Here is a 23,516-nt window from a genome sequence, read left to right as displayed (position 1 = left end):
ATTTAAATTTTCAGTTGGCCATGACTCATCCATACTGTTTGATTTGTATGATAAATCCTATGCCATGGATTTGGAGGATTTCAATAGGATTTGCAAAATACCCGATGGGGGTAATCTTAAAGATCCTGCTAAATCTTCGGTTAGAGATTTTTTTCTCTAGTATATCTGTTGGAGAAACTAGAGACATCACGCAAGCTACCATAGGAAGCATTCATTTCCCTGCCTTGCACTACTTTGCCCTCTTCATAGGTAGATGCATTAATGGTAAGGTTGAACATTGTCACCTATGCGCATCCGACCTTAGTATCCTTAAGAGCGCAGTTACGGGTGACAAAAGCTTCAACATGGGAGCTATTATAGCAAGGAGGCTGAATAAGAATGCTATTGACGGAGATTTCTTTGGCGGCATCTATGCCACTCGCATAGCAAATTTTCTTGGAGTACCCATCCGCGCAGGAGATCCCCCGCTCCATACATCTTTCCTTGACCGCGTCGCTTTTACACGCTACCAGTTTCTTGAGAGGGATGATGAATCCCTCCTATACCGATTGATATTTAACCGGCAACGTGTCTTCCATATTACCCATTCTGCTCCTGCTTTCTTTGACTTTCAGGTAAAACGGAGATACTACATAACCATAGGAGAGGCAGAGGAGTATGAGAGGGAGGCGACGGCTGCTCATCTTCGTGAGGAAGCTATTCAGGCAGTGGCTGCAGCGCTCCCGTATTAACCCCGATTATGATTTTGGATTTCGCCAGGACCGTCCTTGGGAGTAGACCAAGCTAGGCCAAAAGCCTAAGCTTGGGGGAGTGCGTGTTCTCACCGACCTTAGATTCATGCTTATGCTTTCACTTTGTTCGTCGGTGTTCACACTTTTCCACTGTATTATCCATGCTAGTTTATTTTTGTTTTCTTATTTTCTTGTTTTTTGTCCTTTTGAGAAAACCCAAAAAGATTTTCCTTTCTTCTTTTGCTTGTTGGGAGCTTTCCCGTGTAAATAGTTTTCTTTTTCTTTGGGTCAAGGGAGAAGATATTGGTTACAATGTTTAGTGGCTCTTGCATGCATACCTGTTTAGCTTTCAAAGAGCCATATTACTTTGTCTTCTCCTTTGTGTTTGCCTGTAGGTTCAGCTTAGTCCATTGCACGAGCACGCTTATTATTGTTCACATCGTTCGATCGTGCAAGTGAAAGGCAATAATGATGATATATGATGAAGTGACTGAGACTGGAAAAGCTGGTATGAACTCTATCTATTTTGTTTTTGTAAATATGACTAGCTTGTCGTCCCAGATTCAACTTTGTTGTGAGAGAACCATGTTTGCAATGACAACTTAGAGATCATAATTTCTGATGCCATGCTTATTTAGCTAGGAGCTTATAATGGTTTGTCTTGGATGCCAACATAGATTTTGAGATGACTATGATGTAGTATGATAGGATGGTATTCTCCTTTGAATGATTCAAGTGGCTTGACTTGGCGCATGTTCATGCATGTAGTTGAAACAAAATCAACATAGCCTCTATGATGTTCGTGTTCATGGTGATTTATATCCTGTTCATGCTTGCACTCCATGTTAGTCAAACTCATTGCATCTTGATGACCGTTGTTGCTCTCTAGTTGGTCGCTTCCGAGTCTTTTGCTAGCCTTCACTTGTACTAGGCGGAATACTGCTTGTGCATCCACTTCCATAAACCCAAAAGTTTGTCCATGAGAGTCAACCATACCTACCTATTTGCGGTATCTACCTGCCGTTCCAAGTAAATTTGCATGTGCCATTCTCTAAACCTTCAAGAAATAATCTGTTTTGCATGCCTGAACCGCTCATGTGGTCACAGGGGGCTATTGGTATCTTCCATGGTAGGCGTGTTATCCTCGACATGTGTTTATTCACTGTCATTCACGAGAAAGGGGCCGGTAATTGGAATGCCCAGTTCCACGCTTAAATCAAAAACATAACTATAAAACAAGACTCCCCCGGATTGATGTTAGTATGGACAGTACCCGAGGATTCGGCTAGCCGTGGAGTGTGATTGAATGGTGGTGGGGGAGTTAAAACTTTACTTTTCTTGTTGGGAACCGCCTATAGGATGAGTAGCATGGAAGATATTGAGAACTCTTGGTCATTGCGTTGACAATGAAAGCATGCCACGCAAAATTATTATCTCTGTTTTTAAAGCTTGAGCTCTGGCACCTCTGCAAATCAATGCTCCCCTCTGCGAAGGGCCTGTCTATTTATTTTTCTGTTGAGTCATCCTCTTCTTATATAAGCACCAATTAGAGAGCACCTCTATCATTTTTATGCTTTGCTTTTGATTGATATTGAGTATGACTATGACTGGATCTTCGTTGCTATGAATTACAATGTTTAGTCAGCTCTTGATCTTTGAAAGTGCTCTGCATTTATGTTTTGCGGTCTCAGAAAGAACTAGCGAGATACCACCTATTTATATTGCTTCATGCTTGTTTTGATTGAATTATTGGTATCTGAAACTCATTATTATTTGCTCGCTAGCTGAATATGCCATTGATATTAGTTTACCGTGAGACCTTTGTGTCACTTGCTTATGTGGTTAACTTGTGATCTTGCTGAAATTCTGGTTACGAGTTAGACATAGTTGCAACAACAAGATCAAACAGAGTTTGTCAAAGTTTTTCTTTCTCTTTCAGTTTATCAACTGAGTTGCTTGAGGACAAGCAAGGTTTTAAGCTTGGGGGAGTTGATACGTCTCCATCGTATCTACTTTTCCAAACTCTTTTCCCCTTGTTTTGGACTCTAATTTGCATGATTTGAATGGAACTAATCCGGACTAACGCTGTTTTCAGCAGAATTGCCATGGTGTTGTTTTTGTGCAGAAATGAAAGTTCTCGGAACATCCTGAAAATTTACGGAGAATACTTTTGGAAAATATGAAAATTACATGCGCAAAGATCCACCGGAGGGGGTGGGCCAGTGGGCCACAAGCCCCCTGTTGCCGTGGCCCCCCTGGCCGCGGCAACCAAGCTTGTGGGGCCCACGTGGCTCTGCCGCCCCCAAACTCAACTCTATAAATTCACTTTCGTCCAGAAAAAAAATCAAAAGATAAGATTTCATCGCGTTTGCGATACGGAGGCACCGCCACATCCTGTTCTTCATCTGGAGGATAGATCTGGGGTCCGTTTTGGGCTTCGGAGAGGGGAAATCGTCGCCATCGTCATCATCAACCTTCTTCCCTCTCCAATTCCATGAAGCTCTTCATCCTTCGTGAGTAATCTATTCGTAGGCTCGCTGGGCGGTGATGAGTAGGATGAGATCTATCATGTAATCGAGTTAGTTTTGACGTGGATTGATCCCTAGTATCCACTATGTTCTGAGATTGATGTTGCTACTACTTTGCCATGCTTAATGCTTGTCACTAGGGCCCGAGTGCCATGATTTCAGATCTGAAATTATTATGTTGTCACCAATATATGTGTGTTTTAGATCCTATCTTGCAAGTTGTAGTTAGCTACTATGTGTTATGACCCGGCAACCCCGGAGTGACAATAACCGGAACCACTCCCGATGATGACCATAGTTTGAGGAGTTCATGTGTTCACCAAGTGCTAATGCGTTGTTCCGGTTCTTTATTAAAAGGAGAACCTTAATATCCTGTAGTATCCTTTTGGACCCCGCTGCCACAGGAGGGATGGACAAAGATGTCATGCAAGTTCTTTTCCCTAAGCACGTATGACTACATACGGAATGCATGCCTACATCACATTGACGAACGGGAGCTAGCCACATATCTCTCCGTGTTATAACTGTTGCATGATGAATGTCATCCAAACGAATCACCGACCCATTGCCTACGAGTTTGTTCCACTGCTGTTGTTACTTATTTTGCTCTGCTTCTGTTACTGCTGTTACCTGTTTTGTTGTGCTGCTGTTACCACTGTTGCTTGCTACTGCTTTGCTACTGTTGCTACTTGCTACTACTGTCACTACTGTTGTTCCTTGACACTGTTGTTAGTCGTTACACTGCTGCTACCCGCTACAATACTTTTTCGCTCGCCGTTGACGGGAAAGAATATTTCCCGTCCACGGGCAACTTCTGGCGCCATTGATACAACAGTTAGGAATAGTCTGCCGTCAACAGATTGTTTCTGGCACCGTTGCTATCATACTACTTTGCCACTGATACTTTGCTTGCAGATACTAATCTTTCAGGTGCGGTTGAATCCGACACATTCAGCTGCTAATACTTGAGAGTATCCTTTCACTTCCTCACGGGCGAACCAACAAATTTGGGTTGAATACTCTACCCTCGAAAACTGCCGCGAACCCACGCGTTGGTGGGCCGTTGCAAGATAATTGCGAATTGCTGAGCAACTAGGAGCAGTTCTCGCTCTGTTGTCGCGAAGGCAATAAGTCAGGAACACGTCAACAACATTCTTCTAGTGTCGTTGCCGGGGACTGCCGTCAGTAGATGCCCATATTGGCTCCTACATATTCTACGAAGATTTTTATCGGTTGAACCTCTATGTCAAGGATTCAGTTAATCCCGTATGTTGTTCCCTTTGTCCTTTGGTATGTTACTTTCCCAAAATTCGATCGTCGGTATCTCTATACCTAGTTCAATCTCGTTACCAGCAAGTCTCTTTACTCGTTCCGTAATACAAGATCCCGTGACTAACTCCTTAGTCACATTTCTTGCAAGTCTTATTGTGATGTTGTATTGCTGAGTGGGCCCCGACATACCTCTGCGTCACACGGAGTGACAAATCCCGGTCTTGATCCACGCTAACCAAACAGACACCTTCGGTGATACCTCTAGAGCACCTTTATAGTCACCCAGTTACGTTGTGATGTTTCATACGCACAAGGTATTCCTCCGATGTCCAGGAGTTGCATGATCTCATGGTCATAGGAACAAATACTTTGACATGCAGAAAACTGTAGTAATAAACTCACACGATCATATGCTACGTTCATAGTTTCGGTCTTGTCCATGACATCATTCTCCTAATGATGTGATCTCGTTATCAAGTGACAACACTTGTCTATGGCCATGAAACCTTGACCATCTCTGATCAACGAGCTAGTCAACTAGAGGCTCACTAGGGACAATGTTTTGTCTATGTATCCACACATGTATTTGAGTTTCCAATCAATACAATTCTAGCATGGATAATAAACTATTATCATGAACAAGGAAATATAATAATAACCAATTTATTATTGCCTCTAGGGCATATTTCCAACACAACAATCATCATGTGAATGGTAAATGGATACATGGATGAATGATTCAATCAATACACCGAAGGATCCACTAGGGTTCTTGATGTTGTAGATGATAAGGATGCGGATGATGATGATGAAGGTAGGGAGGGCATACATGGTTATGATGATGTCATCCCTCTCGCAGTGAGAGGAATCCATCTCTTCTCCTTGTCGATCATCCCTCTGAATGGGCTAGGATTATGCCTTCTGGATGATTTTCTATATCCATGACCCATTTTGATGGGGTGAAAATAGTTGATCTCCCATAGGTGGTAATGCGCCAAACAATCGCTCATGCAATCGCGTGCGGTCGTATGGAACACCGTCGTTTGCTCTGGACGTGTGACGACGACTGTTTCTTTGTCCTTCTTGTTTGATTTTTGATGGAAAGTGTGTATCACCTTTAATATGTGATTCCACTGCCAATTTTTAGGATTGTCTCCATTAAATGAATATTGCTCCAAAAGACATCACATGAGGGGTTATCAACAAAAGAAGTGTGTGAATGCGGTAAAATTCCACAAATCCCACCTTATAGGCATAAATAAATGAAAAACATCACGTATATGTTGGAAATATGCACTAGAGGCAATGATAAAATAGTTATTATTATATTTCCTGTTTCAAGATAATCGTTTATTATCCATGCTACAATTGTATTCAATGAAAGCATAGATACATGTGTGGATATATAGAAAAAACAATGGCCCTAGCAAGCCTCTAGTTGGCTAGCCAGTTGATCAAGGATGGTTAAGGTTTTCTGACCATACGCAAGTGTTGTCACTTGATAACTGGATCACATCATTAGGAAAATCATGTGATGGACTAGACCCAAACTATGAACGTACCATGTGATCGTGTCATTTTATTGCTATTGTTTTCTGCGTGTCAAGTATTCATTCCTATGACCATGAGATCATATAACTCACTCACACCAGAGGAATGCCTTGTGTGTATCAAACGTCACAACGTAACTGGGTGACTATAAAGGTGCTCTATAGGTATCTCCGAAGGTGTCCGTTGAGTTAGTATGGATCAAGACTGGGATTTGTCACTCCGTATGACGGAGAGGTATCTCGGGGCCTGGTACGTCCATTTTGCATCTTGCTTTTTTGTAGATATTTATTGCTTTATGGGTTGTTATTACACTTCACAGTACAATACTTATGCCTTTTCTTTCTTATTTTGCAAGGTTTACATGAAGAGGGAGAATGCCGGCAGCTGGAATTCTGGCCTGAAGAAGGAGCAAGTTTGAGATACCTATTCTGCGCAACTCCAAAAGCCGTGAAAATCAACAAGGAATTATTTTGGATTTTATAAAAAATACTGGGCTGAAGAAGTACCAAAGGGGAGCCAGCAGGAGGCCCCAAGCCTGCTAGGCGCGGCCTACCCCCCTGGTCGTGCCTAGGGGGCTTGTGGGCTCCCTGTTGGCCCTCTAGCCCCCCTCTTTTGCTACAAGAAGGGTTTCATTCCAGAAAAAATTAAGAGGAGGCTTTTCGGAGGATTCGCGGCCGCCACGAGGCGGAACTTGATCAGAACCAATCTAGAGCTCCGGCAGGACGATCCTGCCGGGGAAACTTCCCTCCCGGAGGGGGAAACCGTCGCCATCGTCATCACCAACACTCCTCTCATCGGAGGGGACTTGTCACCATCAACATCTTCATCAGCACCATCTCATCTCCAAACCCTAGTTCATCTCTTGTAACCAATCTCCCTCTCGCGACTCCGATTGGTACTTGTAAGGTTGCTAGTAGTGTTAATTACTCTTTGTAGTTGATGCTAGTTGGATTACTTGGTGGAAGATTATATGTTCAGATCTTTGATGCTACTCATTACCTCTCTGGTCATGAATATGATTATGCTTTGTGAGTAGTCACTTTTGTTCCTGAGGACATGGGATAAGTCATGCTATAAGTACTCATGTGAATTTGGTATTCGTTCGATATTTTGATGCGTTGTATGTTGTTTTTCCTCTAGTGGTGTTATGTGAACGTCGACTACATAACACTTCACCATTATTTGGGCCTAGAGGAAGGCATTGGGAAGTAGTAAGTAGATGATGGGTTGCTAGAGTGACAGAAGCTTAAACCCTAGTTTATGAGTTGCTTCGTAAGGGGTTGACTTGGATCCACTAGTTTAATGCTATGGTTAGACTTTGTATTAATTCTTCTTTCGTAGTTGTGGATGCTTGCGAGAGGGGTTAATCATAAGTGGGATGTTGTCCAAGTAAGGGCAGTACCCAAGCACCGGTCCACCCACATATCAAACTATCAAAGTACCGAACGTGAATCATATGAACATGATGAAAACTAGCTTGGCAGAAATTTCCATGTGTCCTCGGGAGCGTTTTACCTCCTATAAGAGTTTGTTCAGGCTTGTCCCTTGCTACAAAAGGGATTGGGCCACTTTGTTGTACCGTTGTTACTCTTGTTACTTGCTACTTGCTACGAATCATCTTATCACACAACTACTTGTTACCGATAATTTCAGTGCTTGCAGATATTACCTTGTTGAAAACCACTTATCAGATCCTTCTGCTCCTCGTTGGGTTCGACACTCTTACTTATCGAAAGGACTACGATAGATCCCCTATACTTGTGGGCCATCAAGAATCTTTTGTGGCGCCGTTGCCGGGGAGTGAAGCGCCTTTGGTAAGTGGAATTTGATAAGGAAACATTTATATATTGTGCTGAAATTTATTGTCACTTGTCACTATGGAAACTAATCCTTTGAGGCTTGTTCTGGGTATCTTCACCTCGAACGGAAGCACAAAGAGTTGCTCCTCAACCTGCTGCACCTACTGAAAATATTTGCTATGAATTTCCTTCGGGTATGCTTGAGAAACTGCTGGCTAATCCTTTTACACAAGATGGAACATCACATCCCGACTTGCATCTAATCTATGTAGATGAAGTTTGTGGTTTATTTAAGCTTGCAGGTTTGCCCAAGGATGAGGTCAAGAAGAAGGTCTTTCCCTTATCTTTGAGGTATAAGGTGTTGACATGGTATAGGCTATGTGATGATACTGGATCATGGAACTACAATTGGTTGAAATTGGAATTTCATCAAAAGTTTTATCCTATGCATCTAGTACATCGTGATCGGAATTATATTTATAATTTTTGGCCTCGTGACAGAGAAAGCATCGCTCAAGCTTGGGGGAGGCTTAAATCAATGTTATATTCATGCCCCAACCATGAGCTCTCGAGAGAAATTATCATTCAGAACTTCTATGCTCGGCTTTCTCATGATGATCGCACCATGCTTGACACTTCTTGTACCGGTTCTTTTATGAAGAGAGATATTGACTTTAGATGGAATTTATTGGAAAGAATTAAACGCAACTCTGAAGATTGGGAGCTTGATGAAGGTAAGGAGTCAGGTATGAATTTCAAGTTTGATTGCGTTAAATCCTTTGTTGAAACGAATACCTTTTATGATTTTAGCACTAAGTATGGACTTGACTCTGAGATAGTAGCTTCTTTGTGTGAATCATTTGCTGCTCATATTGATCTCCCCAAAGAGAATTGGTTTAAATATCATCCTCCCTTAGAAGTCAATGTAGTTAAACCCAATCCAGTTGAAGAGAAATTCATTGCCTATAATGATCCTATTGTTCCTAGTGCTTACATTGAGAAACCACCTTTCCTTGTTAGGATAAAGGATCATTCTAAAGCTTCAACTGTGATACGTAGAGGCCACATTAGAACACCTACGCCCCCTAAGCAAATTAGATTTGAACCAAGCATTGCTATTATCAAAGATATCCTGTCCGACAATGTTGATGGCCATGATATTCACTTCTGTGAAGATGCTGCTACAATTGCTAAACCATATGCTAGAGACAAACATAGGCCTGTTGTTGGCATGCGTGTTGTTTCTGTTAAGATAGGAGATCATTGTTATCATGGTTTATGTGACGTGGGTGCTAGTGTTAGTGCAATACCTCAATCCCTATATGATGAAATTAAAGACGAGATTCCACCTGTTGAGATGGAACCTATTGATGTCACTATCCAGCTTGCCAATAGAGATACTATCTGCCCTGTGGGAATTGTTAGAGATGTTGAAGTCTTGTGTGGTAAAACGAAGTATCCTGCTGATTTCCTCGTTCTTGCTACCACACAAGATAGCTTTTGTCCCATCATATTCGGCAGACCCTTCCTCAATACCGTTGATGTCAGCTATGCTAATGCACAAAAGTCCTTCCAATGACGCCAGAAATAGGTGTGTCGACGGCACCAGGAATCCTTCAGCTGCGGCTACGCCTTAAGGGACTTCCTAGGCAAGTATGCAAATGATTTCCCCTATGGCCTTGGAGCCTTGCGTTGGTGTTCCCTTGAAGCGTAAAGGGTGATGTAGCACAGCGACGGTAAGTATTTCCCTCAGTTTGAGAACCAAGGTATCAATCCGACGGAGGAGTATCACAAGATCCTGCACAAACACAAAAGCTTGCTCCCAACGCTATGAAGGGGTTGTCAATCCCTTATAGATTGTTTGCCAAGTGAGAACTGAAAGCAAGAAAGTAACAAACAAAGTAAAAGCGAAGATGTAAACGATGGATGTGAATAGACCCGGGGGCCGTAGTGTTTACTAGTGGCTTCTCTCATGAAAGCAAGTAGATGGTGGGTGAACAAATTACTGTCGAGCAATTGATAGAACCACGCAAAGTCGTGACGATATCTATGCAATGATTATATCTATAGACATCACGTCCAAAACAAGTAGACCGATACTTTCTGCATCTACTACTATTACTCCACACGTCGACCGCTATCCAACATGCATCTAGTGTATTAAGTCCATAAGAACAGAGTAACGCCTTAAGAAAGATGACATGATGTAGAGGGATAATCTCAAAGCAATGATAAAAACCACATCTTTTTACACTTGATGGCAACTACTTGATGTGTGCCTTGCTACCCCTACTGTCACTGGGAAAGGTCACCACATGGTATGACCCAAAACCAAGCACTTCTCCCATTGCAAGAATCATAGATTTAGTTGGCCAAACAAAACCCAAGACTCGGAGAGACTTACAAGGATATCAAATCATGCATATAAGAACTCAGCAAAGACTCAAATATATATCATAGATAATCTGATCACAAATCCACAATTCATCGGATCTCGACAAACACACCGCCAAAGAAGATTACATCGGATAGATTTCCATGAAGATCATGGAGAACTTTGTATTGAAGATCCAAGAGAGAGAAGAAGCCATCTAGCTACTAACTACACACCCGTAGGTCTGAAGTGAACTACTCATGAGTCATTGGAGGGGCGATGATGATGATGAAAAAGCCCTCCAACTCCAAAGTCCCCTCCGGCAGGGCGCCGGGAAGGGTCTCCAGATGAGATCTCGCGGAAACGGAAGCTTGCGGCGGCGGAAAAGTATTTTGGAGGCTCCCCTGATTTTTTGCGGAATATTTAGGAATATATAGGCCAAGGATCTAGGTCAGGGGGTGGCCAAGGAGGCCACAAGCCTGCCCACCGCCGCCTCCCACCCCCCTCCGGTGGCGGAGTGGGGGCTTGTGGGCTCCCTGGAGCCCACCTGGCTTGGCCCAAAGGCCCCCTAATCTTCTTCCGTTCAGGAACAAATCATTTCGGGGTTTTTCTTCCGTTTGGACTCCGTTCCAAAATCAGATCTGAAAAGAGTAAAAAACACGGAAAAAACAGGAACTCGCACTTGGCACTGAATTAATAAGTTAGTCCCAAAAAAGATATAAAAGGTACATAAAACAACCAAAGAAGACAAGATAACAGCGTGAAATCATCAAAAATTATAGATACGTTTGAGACGTACCAAGCATCCCCAAGCTTAACTCCTCCTCGTCCTCGAGTAGGGAAGTGATAAAGAATGAATTTTTGATGCTTTCATGCTACCTAGCATAGGTGTCCTTTGTAATTCCTCTTATGTGACGTGAATGTTCATATCCGTTAGATTCAAAACAATAGTTTGCTATTGACGTGGAAACAATAATAATTCAAGCAAACTAGCAAGGTAATCATGAACTTTCAAATTGACAAGGCCAAAAGAAAGTTATCCCTACAAAAGATTATAGTCTGGCTATGCTCTATCATCATTGCACAACGAATTTAAATCATGCAGAACCCCAGTATTGACCAAGTAATTGTTTCACACCTTTACTTTCTCAAACCTTTTCAACTCTCATGCAATACATGAGCGTGAGCCATGGTTATAACACTATAGATGGTGTGGAATGTGGTGGAGGTTGCAAGACAAAAAGGAGAAGATAGTCACATTAACTAGGCATATCAATGAGTTGTGGAGATGCTCATCAATAGATATCAATGTGAATGAGTAGGGATTGCCATACAAATGATGCACTAGAGCTATGAATATGTGAAAGCTCTTAAAGAAAACTAGTGGGTGTGCATCCAACTTGCTTGCTCACGAAGACCTAAGGCAATTTTGAGGAAGCCTATCATTGGAATATACAAGGAAAGTTATATAATGAAAATTTCCCACTAGCTATATGGTGGTGACAAAACGAGAGACTCTCAATCATGAAGATCATGGTGGTTAATATGTACAAGTGTAGAAAAAGTGGTAGCATTGTCCATTCTCTCTTTTTCTCTCATTATTTTGGTGGGCTCTTTGGCCTCTTTTTTATTTTGGAGGGCTTCTTTGGCCTCCTTTATTTCCTCACATGGGACAATGCTCCATTAATGATGATCATCACACTTTCAACTCAAAACTTAGAGCAACTATGACTCTATATGGAATGCCTTCGGTAGTGTACCGTGGCAATGATCTAGCATGGCATAGACATCAATGGAAACATCATGCTAGCTATCTTACGATCATGCAATGGCAATGTAGACGTGGTGGCACATGTCATGGTGGTAGTTTCATGGCAATATATCTTGGAATTACTTTGAAAAATCCATAGTAGGTAGGTATGGTGGCTGTTTTGAGGGAGGCTAATGGTGGGTTTTGTGCACCGGCGAAAGTTGCACGGCACTAAGAAGATAGTGATGGTGGAAGGTGAAAGTGCATCTAAACCATGGACTCAACATTAGTCATGAAGAACTCATATACTTGTTGCAAAAGTTTTATTAGTAATCGAAACAAAGCATTCAACGCATACTCCTAGGGAAAGGGTTGGTAGGTATAAACCATCGCGCGATCCCGACCGCCACGCAAAGGATGACAATCATTATACTAATCATGCTCAGATTTCATCACATAGTGGTTCACCATACGTGCATGCTACGGGAATCACTAACTTCAACACAAGTATTTCTAGATCCACAACACCTTACTAGCATAACTTCAATATTACCATAACCACAACTCAAAACTAATTGAGATGAATCAAACTTCTCTAACTATTCAATGCACATGAAGGTGGAAGTTTTCGTATCCCTTTGGATAACTACCCCTTTTGAGACTACTTTCAAAGCATAGATCAACTACCAAGCCACGCACCGTTGTGCTCTAAAAGATATAAGTGAAGCACATAGAGCAAAATTATCTAGCTCAAAAGATATAAGTGAAGCACATGTGAGCTGAATTGTCTACCAAAAGATATAAGTGAAGCTCGACAAAATCACGGTGTGTGCATGTCTCTCTCTCTCTCTAGGTGTGCAGCAAGGATGATTGTGACACAACAAAAATAAAAGACTCCTACTATACAAGACGCTCCAAGCAAAAACACATAACAGGTGGTGAATAAAAATATAGCCCCAAGTAACGTTACCGATGGATTGAAGACGAGAGAGGGGAGGCCTTCCCGGGGCATCCCCAAGCTTAGGCTTTTAAGGCATCCTTGAATATCTTGGGGTGACTTGGGCATCCCCAATATTGAGCTCTTGCCACTCTTTATCTCTTTGTCCATAAGAACTTCACCCAAAACTTGAAAACTTCACAACACGAAACTTAAACAGAAACTCGTGATAACATTAGTACAAGAAAGCAAACCACCACTTCCTTAGGTACTGTAGCAAACTTAAATTATACTTGTGCTGATGTTGGGCTACTGTACTTTCAATCTTACATGGCTAATACCCCTCGATACTATCCATAGTTTCATCAAAATAAGCAACCAACACAACAAAAACAGATTCTGTTAACAGCAGACCAGTCTGTAGCAATCTGTATATTTCGTATACCTCTGGTACTTCAAAAATTCTGAAAAATTACGACAGTCTGAAGAATTTGCGTAGAAATCAGAAGCAAAATAATCAACTCAAAATCTTTTACTGAATAAAAATGAAAATTCGTTTCGTGAGCAGAAAGTTTATGTCTTTTCCAGCATGACCAAACGATCATCCCCAAGACTAATCATAACGGTTTTGCTTGGCACAAACGCAAAAAGAAACACAAAAAACACAATCATAACAGAATTATGAAAGTGTGGGAAACACAAAACAGAAATAAAAAGGATAGATTTGTTGGATTGCCTCCCAACAAGAGCTTTTGTTTAACGCCCTTAGCTAGGCATTCAATGATGCTCACATAAAAGGTAAGGATTGAAACACAACGAGAGCATCATGGAGCATATGACTAGCACATTTTAGTCTAACCCACTTCCTATGCATAGGAATTTTATAGGAAAACAAATTGGAGAGACAACCAATAGTTGCCATATGCAAGGAAGAAGAAAGAGACAATAGCAATCTCAACATAACGGGAGGTAATTTGGTAACATGAAAGTTTCTACCAAAATATTTTCCTCTCTCATAGCAATTACATGTGGGATCATATTCAAATTCAACAATATAGCTATCCCATAGGATATTCTTTTCATGATCCAAATGTATGCAAATATGACGCTCTTCAAAAATAGTGGGATTATCATCAACTAAAGTCATGACTTCTCCAAACCCACTTTCAATATCATTACAAATATCATATTCATCATGAGGTTTAAACAAATTTTCAAGATCATAAGAGAGATCATCACCCCAATCATGATTATTGCAACAAGTAGGGGACATAGCAAAACTAGCATCCCCAAGCTTAGGGTTTTGCATACTTTTAGCATCATTGTCACTAATAGGATTTATAGTGAAATCATTGCAATCATGCTTTTCATCCAAGGAGCCCTCGTGAATCCAAAGAGAATTGGTTTAAATATCATCCTCCCTTAGAAGTCAATGTAGTTAAACCCAATCCAGTTGAAGAGAAATTCATTGCCTATAATGATCCTATCGTTCCTAGTGCTTACATTGAGAAACCACCTTTCCCTGTTAGGATAAAGGATCATTCTAAAGCTTCAACTGTGATATGTAGAGGCCACATTAGAACACCTACACCCCCTGAGCAAATTAGAGTTGAACCTAGCATTGCTATTATCAAAGATCTCCAGTCCGACAATGTTGATGGCCATGATATTCACTTCTGTGAAGATGTTGCTACAATTGCTAAACCACATGCTAGAGACAAACATATGCATGTTGTTGGCACGCGTGTTGTTTCTGTTAAGATAGGAGATCATTGTTATCGTGGTTTATGTGACGTGGGTGCTAGTGTTAGTGCAATACCTCAATCCTTATATGATGAAATTAATGATGAGATTGCACCTGTTGAGATGGAACCTATTGATGTCACTATCCAGCTTGCCAATAGAGATACTATCTGCCTTGTGGGAATTGTTAGAGATGTTGAAGTCTTGTGTGGTAAAACAAAGTATCCTGCTGATTTCCTCGTTCTTGCTACCACACAAGATAGCTTTTGTCCCATCATATTCGGCAGACCCTTCCTCAATACCGTTGATGTCAGCTATGCTAATGCACAAAAGTCCTTCCAATGGCGCTAGAAACAGGTGTGTCGACGGCACCAAGAATCCTTCAGCTGCGGCTACGCCTTAAGGGACTTCCTAGGCAAGTATGCAAATGATTTCCCCTATGGCCTTGGAGCCTTGCGTTGGTGTTCCCTTGAAGCGTAAAGGGTGATGTAGCACAGCGACGGTAAGTATTTCCCTCAGTTTGAGAACCAAGGTATCAATCCGACGGAGGAGTATCACAAGATCCTGCACAAACACAAAAGCTTGCTCCCAACGCTATGAAGGGGTTGTCAATCCCTTATAGATTGTTTGCCAAGTGAGAACTGAAAGCAACAAAGTAACAAAGCAAAGTAAAAGCGGAGATGTAGACGATGGATGTGAATAGACCCGGGGGCTGTAGTGTTTACTAGTGGCTTCTCTCATGAAAGCAAGTAGACGGTGGGTGAACAAATTAATGTCGAGCAATTGATAGAACCGCGCAAAGTCGTGACAATATCTATGCAATGATTATATCTATAGGCATCACGTCCAAAACAAGTAGACCGATACTTTCCGAATCTACTACTATTACTCCACACGTCGACTGCTATCCAGCATGCATCTAGTGCATTATGTCCATAAGAACAGAGTAACTCCTTAAGCAAGATGACATGATGTAGAGGGATAATCTCAAACCAATGATAAAAACCCCATCTTTTTACCCTTGATGGCAACTATGATGTGTGCCTTGTTGCCCCTACTGTCACTGGGAAAGGTCACCACATGGTAGAACCCAAAACCAAGCACTTCTCCCATTGCAAGAATCATAGATCTAGTTGGCCAAACAAAACCCAAGACACGGAGAGACTTACAAGGATATCAAATCATGCATATAAGAAATCAGCAAAGACTCAAATATATATCATAGATAATCTGATCACAAATCCACAATTCATTGGATCTCGACAAACACACCGCCAAAGAAGATTACATTGGATAGATCTCCATGAAGATCATGGAGAACTTTGTATTGAAGATCCAAGAGAGAGAAGAAGCCATCTAGCTACTAACTACAGACCCGTAGGTCTGAAGTGAACTACTCACGAGTCATTGGAGGGGCAATGATGATGATGAAGAAGCCCTCCAACTCCAAAGTCCCCTCCGGCAGGGCGCCGGGAAGGGTCTCCAGATGAGATCTCGCGGAAACGGAAGTTTGCAGCGGCAGAAAAGTATTTTCGAGGTTCCCCTGATTTTTTGTGGAATATTTGGGAATATATAGGCCAAGGATCTAGGTCAGGGGACGGCCAGGGAGGCCACAAGCCTGCCCACCGCCGCTCCCCCCCCCCCCCGGTGGCGGAGTGGGGGCTTGTGTGATCCCTGAAGCCCACCTGGCTTGGCCCAAAGGCCCCCTAATCTTCTTCCGTTCGGGAAAAACTCATTTCGGGGTTTTTCTTCCGTTTGGACTCCGTTCCAAAATCAGATCTGAAAAGAGTCAAAAACACGGAAAAAACAGGAACTGGCACTTGGCACTGAATTAATAAGTTAGTCCCAAAAAAGATATAAAAGGTACATAAAACAACCAAAGAAGACAAGATAACAGCGTGAAACCATCAAAAATTATAGATAAGTTTGAGACGTATCAACCGTCAATGTTCATATTGACTGTGAGAAGCAAACTGTCACTGTTGGCTTTGAAGGTGTGTCACATGAGTTCAATTTCTCCAAGTTTGGTAGACAACCTCATGAAATAGAATTGCCTAGTAAGGATGAAACTATTGCCCTAGCTTATATTGCCATGCCTCCTACTGATCCCTTAGAGCAATACTTGCTGGAGCATGAAAATGATATGCATATGGATGAAAGGGATGAGATAGATAGAGTTGTCTTTGAACAATATCCTATCCTTAAGAATAATTTGCCTGTTGAACTGCTTGGAGATCCACCCCACCAAAGGGTGATCCTGTGTTCGAACTTAAATAGTTGCCAGATACTCTTAAGTATGCCTATATTGATGAAAAAGAGATATATCCTGTTATAATTAGTGCTAGCCTCTGAGAGCATGAAGAAAAGAAGTTACTAAAAACTCTGAGGAAGCACCGTGCTGCTATTGGATATACTCTTGATGATCTTAAGGGAATTAGTCCCACTCTATGCCAGCACAAGATTAAAACCGATCCTGATTCCAAACTAGTGCTCATCATCAAAGGAGATTAAATCCTAAGTTGAAAGAGGTAGTAAGAAAAGAAATACTATAGCTCCTGGAAGCAGGTATTATTTATCCTGTTGCTCATAGTGATTGGGTACGTCCGGTGCATTGCGTCCCTAGAAAGGGAGGTATTACCGTTGTCCCTAATGATAAGGATGAATTGATCCCACAGAGGATTATTACTGGCTATAGGATGGTGATCAATTTTACGAAATTGAATAAAGCCACTAGGAAAGATCATTACCCTTTGCCTTTTATCGACCAAATGCTAGAAAGACTGTCTAAACACACACACTTCTTCTTTCTAGACGGTTATTCTGATTTCTCCCAAATACCAGTTGCACAAGCTGATGAGGAGAAAACCACTTTCACCTGCCCTTTCGGTACCTTTGCTTATAGACGTATGCCTTTTGGCTTATGTAATGCACCTGTCACCTTTCAAAGATGTATGATGGCCATATTCTCTGACTTTTGTGAAAAGATTGTTGAGGTTTTCATGGATGACTTCTCCGTTTACGGGTCTTCTTTTGATGATTGCCTCAGCAACCTTGATCGAGTCTTGCAGAGATGTAAAGATACCAATCTTGTCTTGAATTGGGAGAAGTGCCACTTTATGGTTAATGAAGGCATCGTCTTAGGACATAAAATTTCAGAAAGAGGTATTGAAGTCGATAAGGCTAAGGTTGATGCAATCGAGAAAATGTCATGCCCCACATATATCAAAGGTATAAGAAGTTTCCTTAGTCATGCTGGTTTCTATAGAAGGTTTATTAAAGACTTCTCTAAGATTTCTAGACCTCTTACCAATCTCTTGCAAAAGGATATTCCTTTTGTTTTTGACGATGATTGTGAGGAAGCTTTCAAAATACTTAAGAAGGCCTTGATAACTGCGCCTATTGTTCAACCACCTGATTGGAACCTACCTTTTGAAATCATGTGTGATGCTAGTGATTATGTTGTTGGCGCTGTCCTAGGACAAAGAGTTGATAAGAAGTTGAATGTTATTCACTATGCTAGTAAAACTCTAGACAGTGCCCAAAGAAACTATGCTACTACGGAAAAGGAATTTTTAGCAGTCGTGTTTGCATGTGAAAAGTTTAGATCTTACATAGTTGATTCCAAAGTCACTATTCACACTGATCACGCTGCTATTAAGTACCTCATGGAAAAGAAAGATGCTGAACCAAGACTTATCAGATGGGTTCTCTTGCTACAAGAATTTGATTTGCATGTTGTCGACAGGAAGGGTGCTGATAACCCCGTAGCAGATAACTTTTCTAGGTTGGAGAATGTTCTTGATGACCCACAACCTATTGATGATAGCTTTCCTGATGAGAAACTGAATGTCATCAATACTTCACGTAGTACACCGTGGTATGCTGATTATGCAAACTATATCGTTGCAAATATATACCACCTAGTTTCACATACCAGCAAAAGAAGAAATTCTTCTTTGATTTGAGACATTACTTTTGGGATGATCCTCACCTTTATAAGGAAGGAGTAAATGGTGTTATTAGACGTTGTGTACCTGAACATGAACAGGGACAGATCCTACAAAAGTGTCACTCCGAGGCCTACGGAGGACACCATGCGGGAGATAGAACTGCACACAAGGTATTGCAATCAGGTTTCTATTGGCCCACTCTCTTCAAGGATGCCCGTAAGTTTGTCTTGTCTTGCGATGAATGTCAAAGAATAGGTAATATCGGTAAACGTCAGGAAATGCCTATGAACTATTCACTTGTCATTGAACCATTTGATGTTTGGGGCTTTGATTATATGGGACCTTTTCCAAAATCCAACGGGTATAGTCATATCTTAGTTGTTGTTGATTACGTCACTAAGTGGGTAGAAGCTATCCCAACTAATAGTGCTGATCACAACACCTCTATCAGGATGCTTAAAGAAGTTATTTTCCCTAGATTTGGATTCCCTAGATATCTAATGACCGATGGTGGTTCACATTTCATTCATGGTGCTTTTCGTAAAACACTTGCTAAGTATGATGTCAATCATAGAATTGCATCTCCCTATCACCCTCAGTCCAGTGGTCAAGTAGAGCTAAGCAATAGAGAGATTAAACTAATTCTGCAAAAGACTGTCAATAGGTCTAGAAAGAATTGGTCTAGGAAGCTCGATGATGGACCGTGGGCTTATAGAACTGCCTATAAGAATCCCATGGGCATGTCTCCGTACAAAATGGTTTACGGTAAAGCATGTCATTTACCTCTTGAGCTAGAGCATAAGGCTTATTGGGCAATCAAAGAGCTGAACTTTGATTTCAAACTTGCTGGTGAGAAGAGTTTATTTGATATTAGCTCACTTGATGAGTGGAGAACTCAGGCATATGAGAATGCCAAGTTGTTCAAAGAAAAGATTAAGAGGCGGCAAGATAAAAGGATACAAAAGCGTGAATTCAATGTAGGTGATTATGTCTTGCTATATAATTCTTGTTTAAGAATTTTTGCACGCAAGCTTCTCTCTAAATGGGAAGGTCCTTACATTGTTGAGGAAGTATATCGTTCCGGTGCCGTCAAGATCAACAACACGGAAGGTAATTTTCTGAGAGTGGTAAATGGGCAGAGAATCAAGCATTATACCTCAGACTCCGAAAACGAAGAGGTATGTGATTCGGTAAGTAAACAGACTCCAAAACTTTTCGAGTAGGAATTTTTCTCCGTGTTGGAATTTTTGAAAAAATAGAAAAATTTGAAGCGGTCCAGAAAGCGCACCAGGAGGCCACAAGCCTGCCAGGAGCGGGCCACCCCTTGGTCGCGCCTGGGGGGCTTGTGGCCACCTCGTGTGCCTCCCAGACTCCGTTTTCCTGCGGAGTACTCCTTCTGGTTGGAAAAAAATCATTATATATTCTCCTGAAAGGTCTGACCCTCGTATCACACAAATTTTCCTCTATTTTCGTTTCGAGCCTGTTTTCTGTCGCAGATTTAGAGCAAGATGTCGTCTCAGGAATCTGTGGGGGAGAACAATCTCCCTCAAGTCTATGGAGAAGTAAATGCTGATCTCAAAAGAATGGAGGTCATGGAGACCAAGGAAAGGCTACCTAAATAAACCAATGGCAAAACTAAGGAGGAGAATCGGGCGTGGGACGAGGGGCAATCTGTGTTCAACAAGGAAGAAGTTGAATAAGTGGATTTCCTTCAACCCTACCTCCACCGACTGTCTCCATCCTTGATTGAACTCTTAAGGTTTTGTGAAACAACTCGTGCTCGCAATACTTTTCTCACTCGTGAAGTTTTTTTTCTGGAGAAACATATCACAGAGCTCCAAGGTATAAACCAAAGGTCGATGGCCCTCTTGGAATCAAGGAACATGACTGCTCCATCACCATCACCTCCAAAGGAAGACAACTAAGCATGGGTATGGGCAATCCCCTTGGCATATGCCAAGCTTGGGGGAGTTGCCCCGGTATCGTATCACCATCACATCTTTTGCCTTTACCTTTTCTTAGTTCGATCCTTTCTTGTTTTATCTTTCTCTAGTAGAATAAAGGTCTTAGTGTTTTAGGCTTGAGTTTTGCTTTGTGTCACCTCCGATGTATTCGAGCTCGCCATATAATAAAGAGTGTCTTAGTTAAGTGCCTTGCCTCATGCCATGATCAAAAGAATGAGAAAAGAACAAAAGCATGAAAGATCATGTAATGATCTTATGGGAAGTCATGGCTTCACATATAAAAAGAATGTTGATTGAAACTTGTTGAGGGTAGACAAACGTAGACCTTGGTCATTGCTGCAATTAATAGGAAGTGATAAAGAAGGAGAGGTTCACATATAAATATATCATCTTTGACACCATCTATGATTGTGAACACTCACTAAACTATTGCATGCTTAGAAGTAGATGTTGGACAAGGAAGACAACATAATGAATTGTGTTTGTTTGGTTCCGAACAATGTTATATGACTAGAGATCCCTGAGCATGTGACGATTGCTTCCACCTCATATTAGCCAAAACTCCCGCACCAAGTAGAGATACTACTTGTGCATCCATAAACCTTCAACCCAGTTTTGCCATGAGAGTCCACCATATCTACCTATGGATTGAATAAGATCCCTCAAGTAAGTTGACATCAGTGCAAGCAATAAAAATTTCTCCCTAATATGTATGATCTATTAGTGTGTGGAAAATAAGCTTCATACGAACCTGTGATGAGGAAGACATAAAAGCGACAGACTGCATAATAAAGTTCTTTATTGATGACCCACAAGTATAGGGGATCAATCGTAGTCCTTTCGATAAGTAAGAGTGTCGAACCCAACGAGGAGCGGAAGGCTTTGATAAATGGATTTCAGCAAGGTAATAACTGCAAGCACTGAAAGTAGCGGTAACAAGTAATTGTGTAGCGAGGTGAAACGTAGCAAGCAAAGAGTAACAAGTAACAAGTAGTAGCAACAGTGCAGCAAGTGGCCCAATCCATTTTGTAGCAAGGGACAAGCTTGAACAAAGTCTTATAGGAGGAAAAACGCTCCCGAGGACACACGAGAATTTCTGTCATGCTAGTTTCATCATGTTCATATGATTCACGTTCGTTACTTTGATAGTTTGATATGTGGGTGGACTGACGCTTGGGTATTGCCCTTACTTGGACAAGCATCCCACTTATGATTAACCTCTCTCGCAAGCATCCGCAACTACAAAATAAGAATTAAGACAAAGTCTAACCATAGCATTAAACTAGTGGATCCAAATCAGCCCCTCACGAAGCAACGCATAGATTGGGGTTTAAGCTTCTGTCACTCCAGCAACCCATCATCTACTTACTACTTCCCAATGCCTTCCTCTAGGCCCAAATATGGTGAAGTGTTATGTAGTCGACGTTCACATAACACCACTAGAGGAAAATACAACATACATCATATCAAAATACCGAACGAATATCAAATTCACATGACTATTATCAGCATAACATATCCCATGTCCTCAGGAACAAAAGTAACTACTCACAAAACATAATCATAATCATGATCAGAGTTAATGAATAGCATCAAGGATCTGAACATAAACTCTTCCACCAAGTAATCCAACTAGCATCAACTACAAAGAGTAATCAACACTACTAGCAACCTTACAAGTACCAATTGGAGTCGGGAGACGAAGATTGGTTACAAGAGATGAACTAGGCATTGGAGAGGAGATGGTGCTGATGAAGATGCCTCCCCTCCGACGAGAGGACTGTTGGTGATGACGATGGCGACGATTCCCCCCTCCGGGAGGGAAGTTTCCCCGGCAGGATCGTCCTGCCGGAGCTCTAGATTGGATCTGCTCAAGTTCCGCCTCGTGGCGGCGGCGAAACCACGAAAAAGCTCCCGATTGATTTTTTCCAGACCACGAAAAAGCTCCCGATTTATTATGCAGTCTGTCCCTTTTATGTCTTCCTCATCACAGGTTCGTACAAAGCTTATTTTCCACACACTAATAGATCATACATATTAGAGAGCATTTTTATTGCTTGCACCAATGACAACTTACTTGAAGGATCTTATTCAATCCATAGGTAGGTATGGTGGACTCTCATGGCAAAACTGGGTTGGAGGTTTATGGATGCACAAGTAGTATCTCTACTTGGTGCCGGAGTTTTGGCTAATATGAGGTGGAAGCAATCGTCACATGCTAAGGGATCTCTAATCATATAACATTGTTTGGAACCAAGCAAACACAATTCATTACGTTGTCTTCCTTGTCCAACATCTACTCCTAGGCATGTAATAGTTTGGTGAGTGCTCACAATTGTAAAAAGTGTCTAAGATGACATATTTATATGTGAACCTCTCTTTCCTTATTACTTCTTATTAACTGCAACAATGACTGAGGTCTATGTTGATTTATTCTCAACAAGTTTCAATCATCATACGTGTCATAAGTGAAGTTATCACTTTCCATAAGATCGTCTCATGATCTTTCATGCTATCATTCTTTTCATACTTTTTGATCATGGCACAAAGCAAAGCCCTTGACTAAGACACTCTTTATTATATAGCTCGTCAGCTCGAATACGTCAGGGGAGAGACAAAAGCAAAAGACTCAAACTAAAAACTAAAGACTTATTCCTCTAAAAGAAGAAATAAAAACTGAAAAGGAAAGAACTAAAACAAATGCAAAAGCAAAAGATATAAAGGTGATACGATACCAGGGCAACTCCACCAAGCTTGGCAGAAGCCAAGGGGATTGCCCATACCACTGCTTAGTTGTCTTTCTTTGGTGGTGATGGTGGTGTTTTTGTTGAAGCAGTCTTGAGCTTGTCTAATTTCCACTTGAGCAAAAAGTTCTGCTCCCTTAGATCGTCATTTTCCTCCTCAAGTTTCAAAACTC

Source organism: Hordeum vulgare, chromosome 2H, assembly GCF_904849725.1.
Source record: "Hordeum vulgare subsp. vulgare chromosome 2H, MorexV3_pseudomolecules_assembly, whole genome shotgun sequence".
NCBI lineage: Eukaryota > Viridiplantae > Streptophyta > Magnoliopsida > Poales > Poaceae > Hordeum > Hordeum vulgare.
This window is presented reverse-complemented; position numbering follows the sequence as displayed.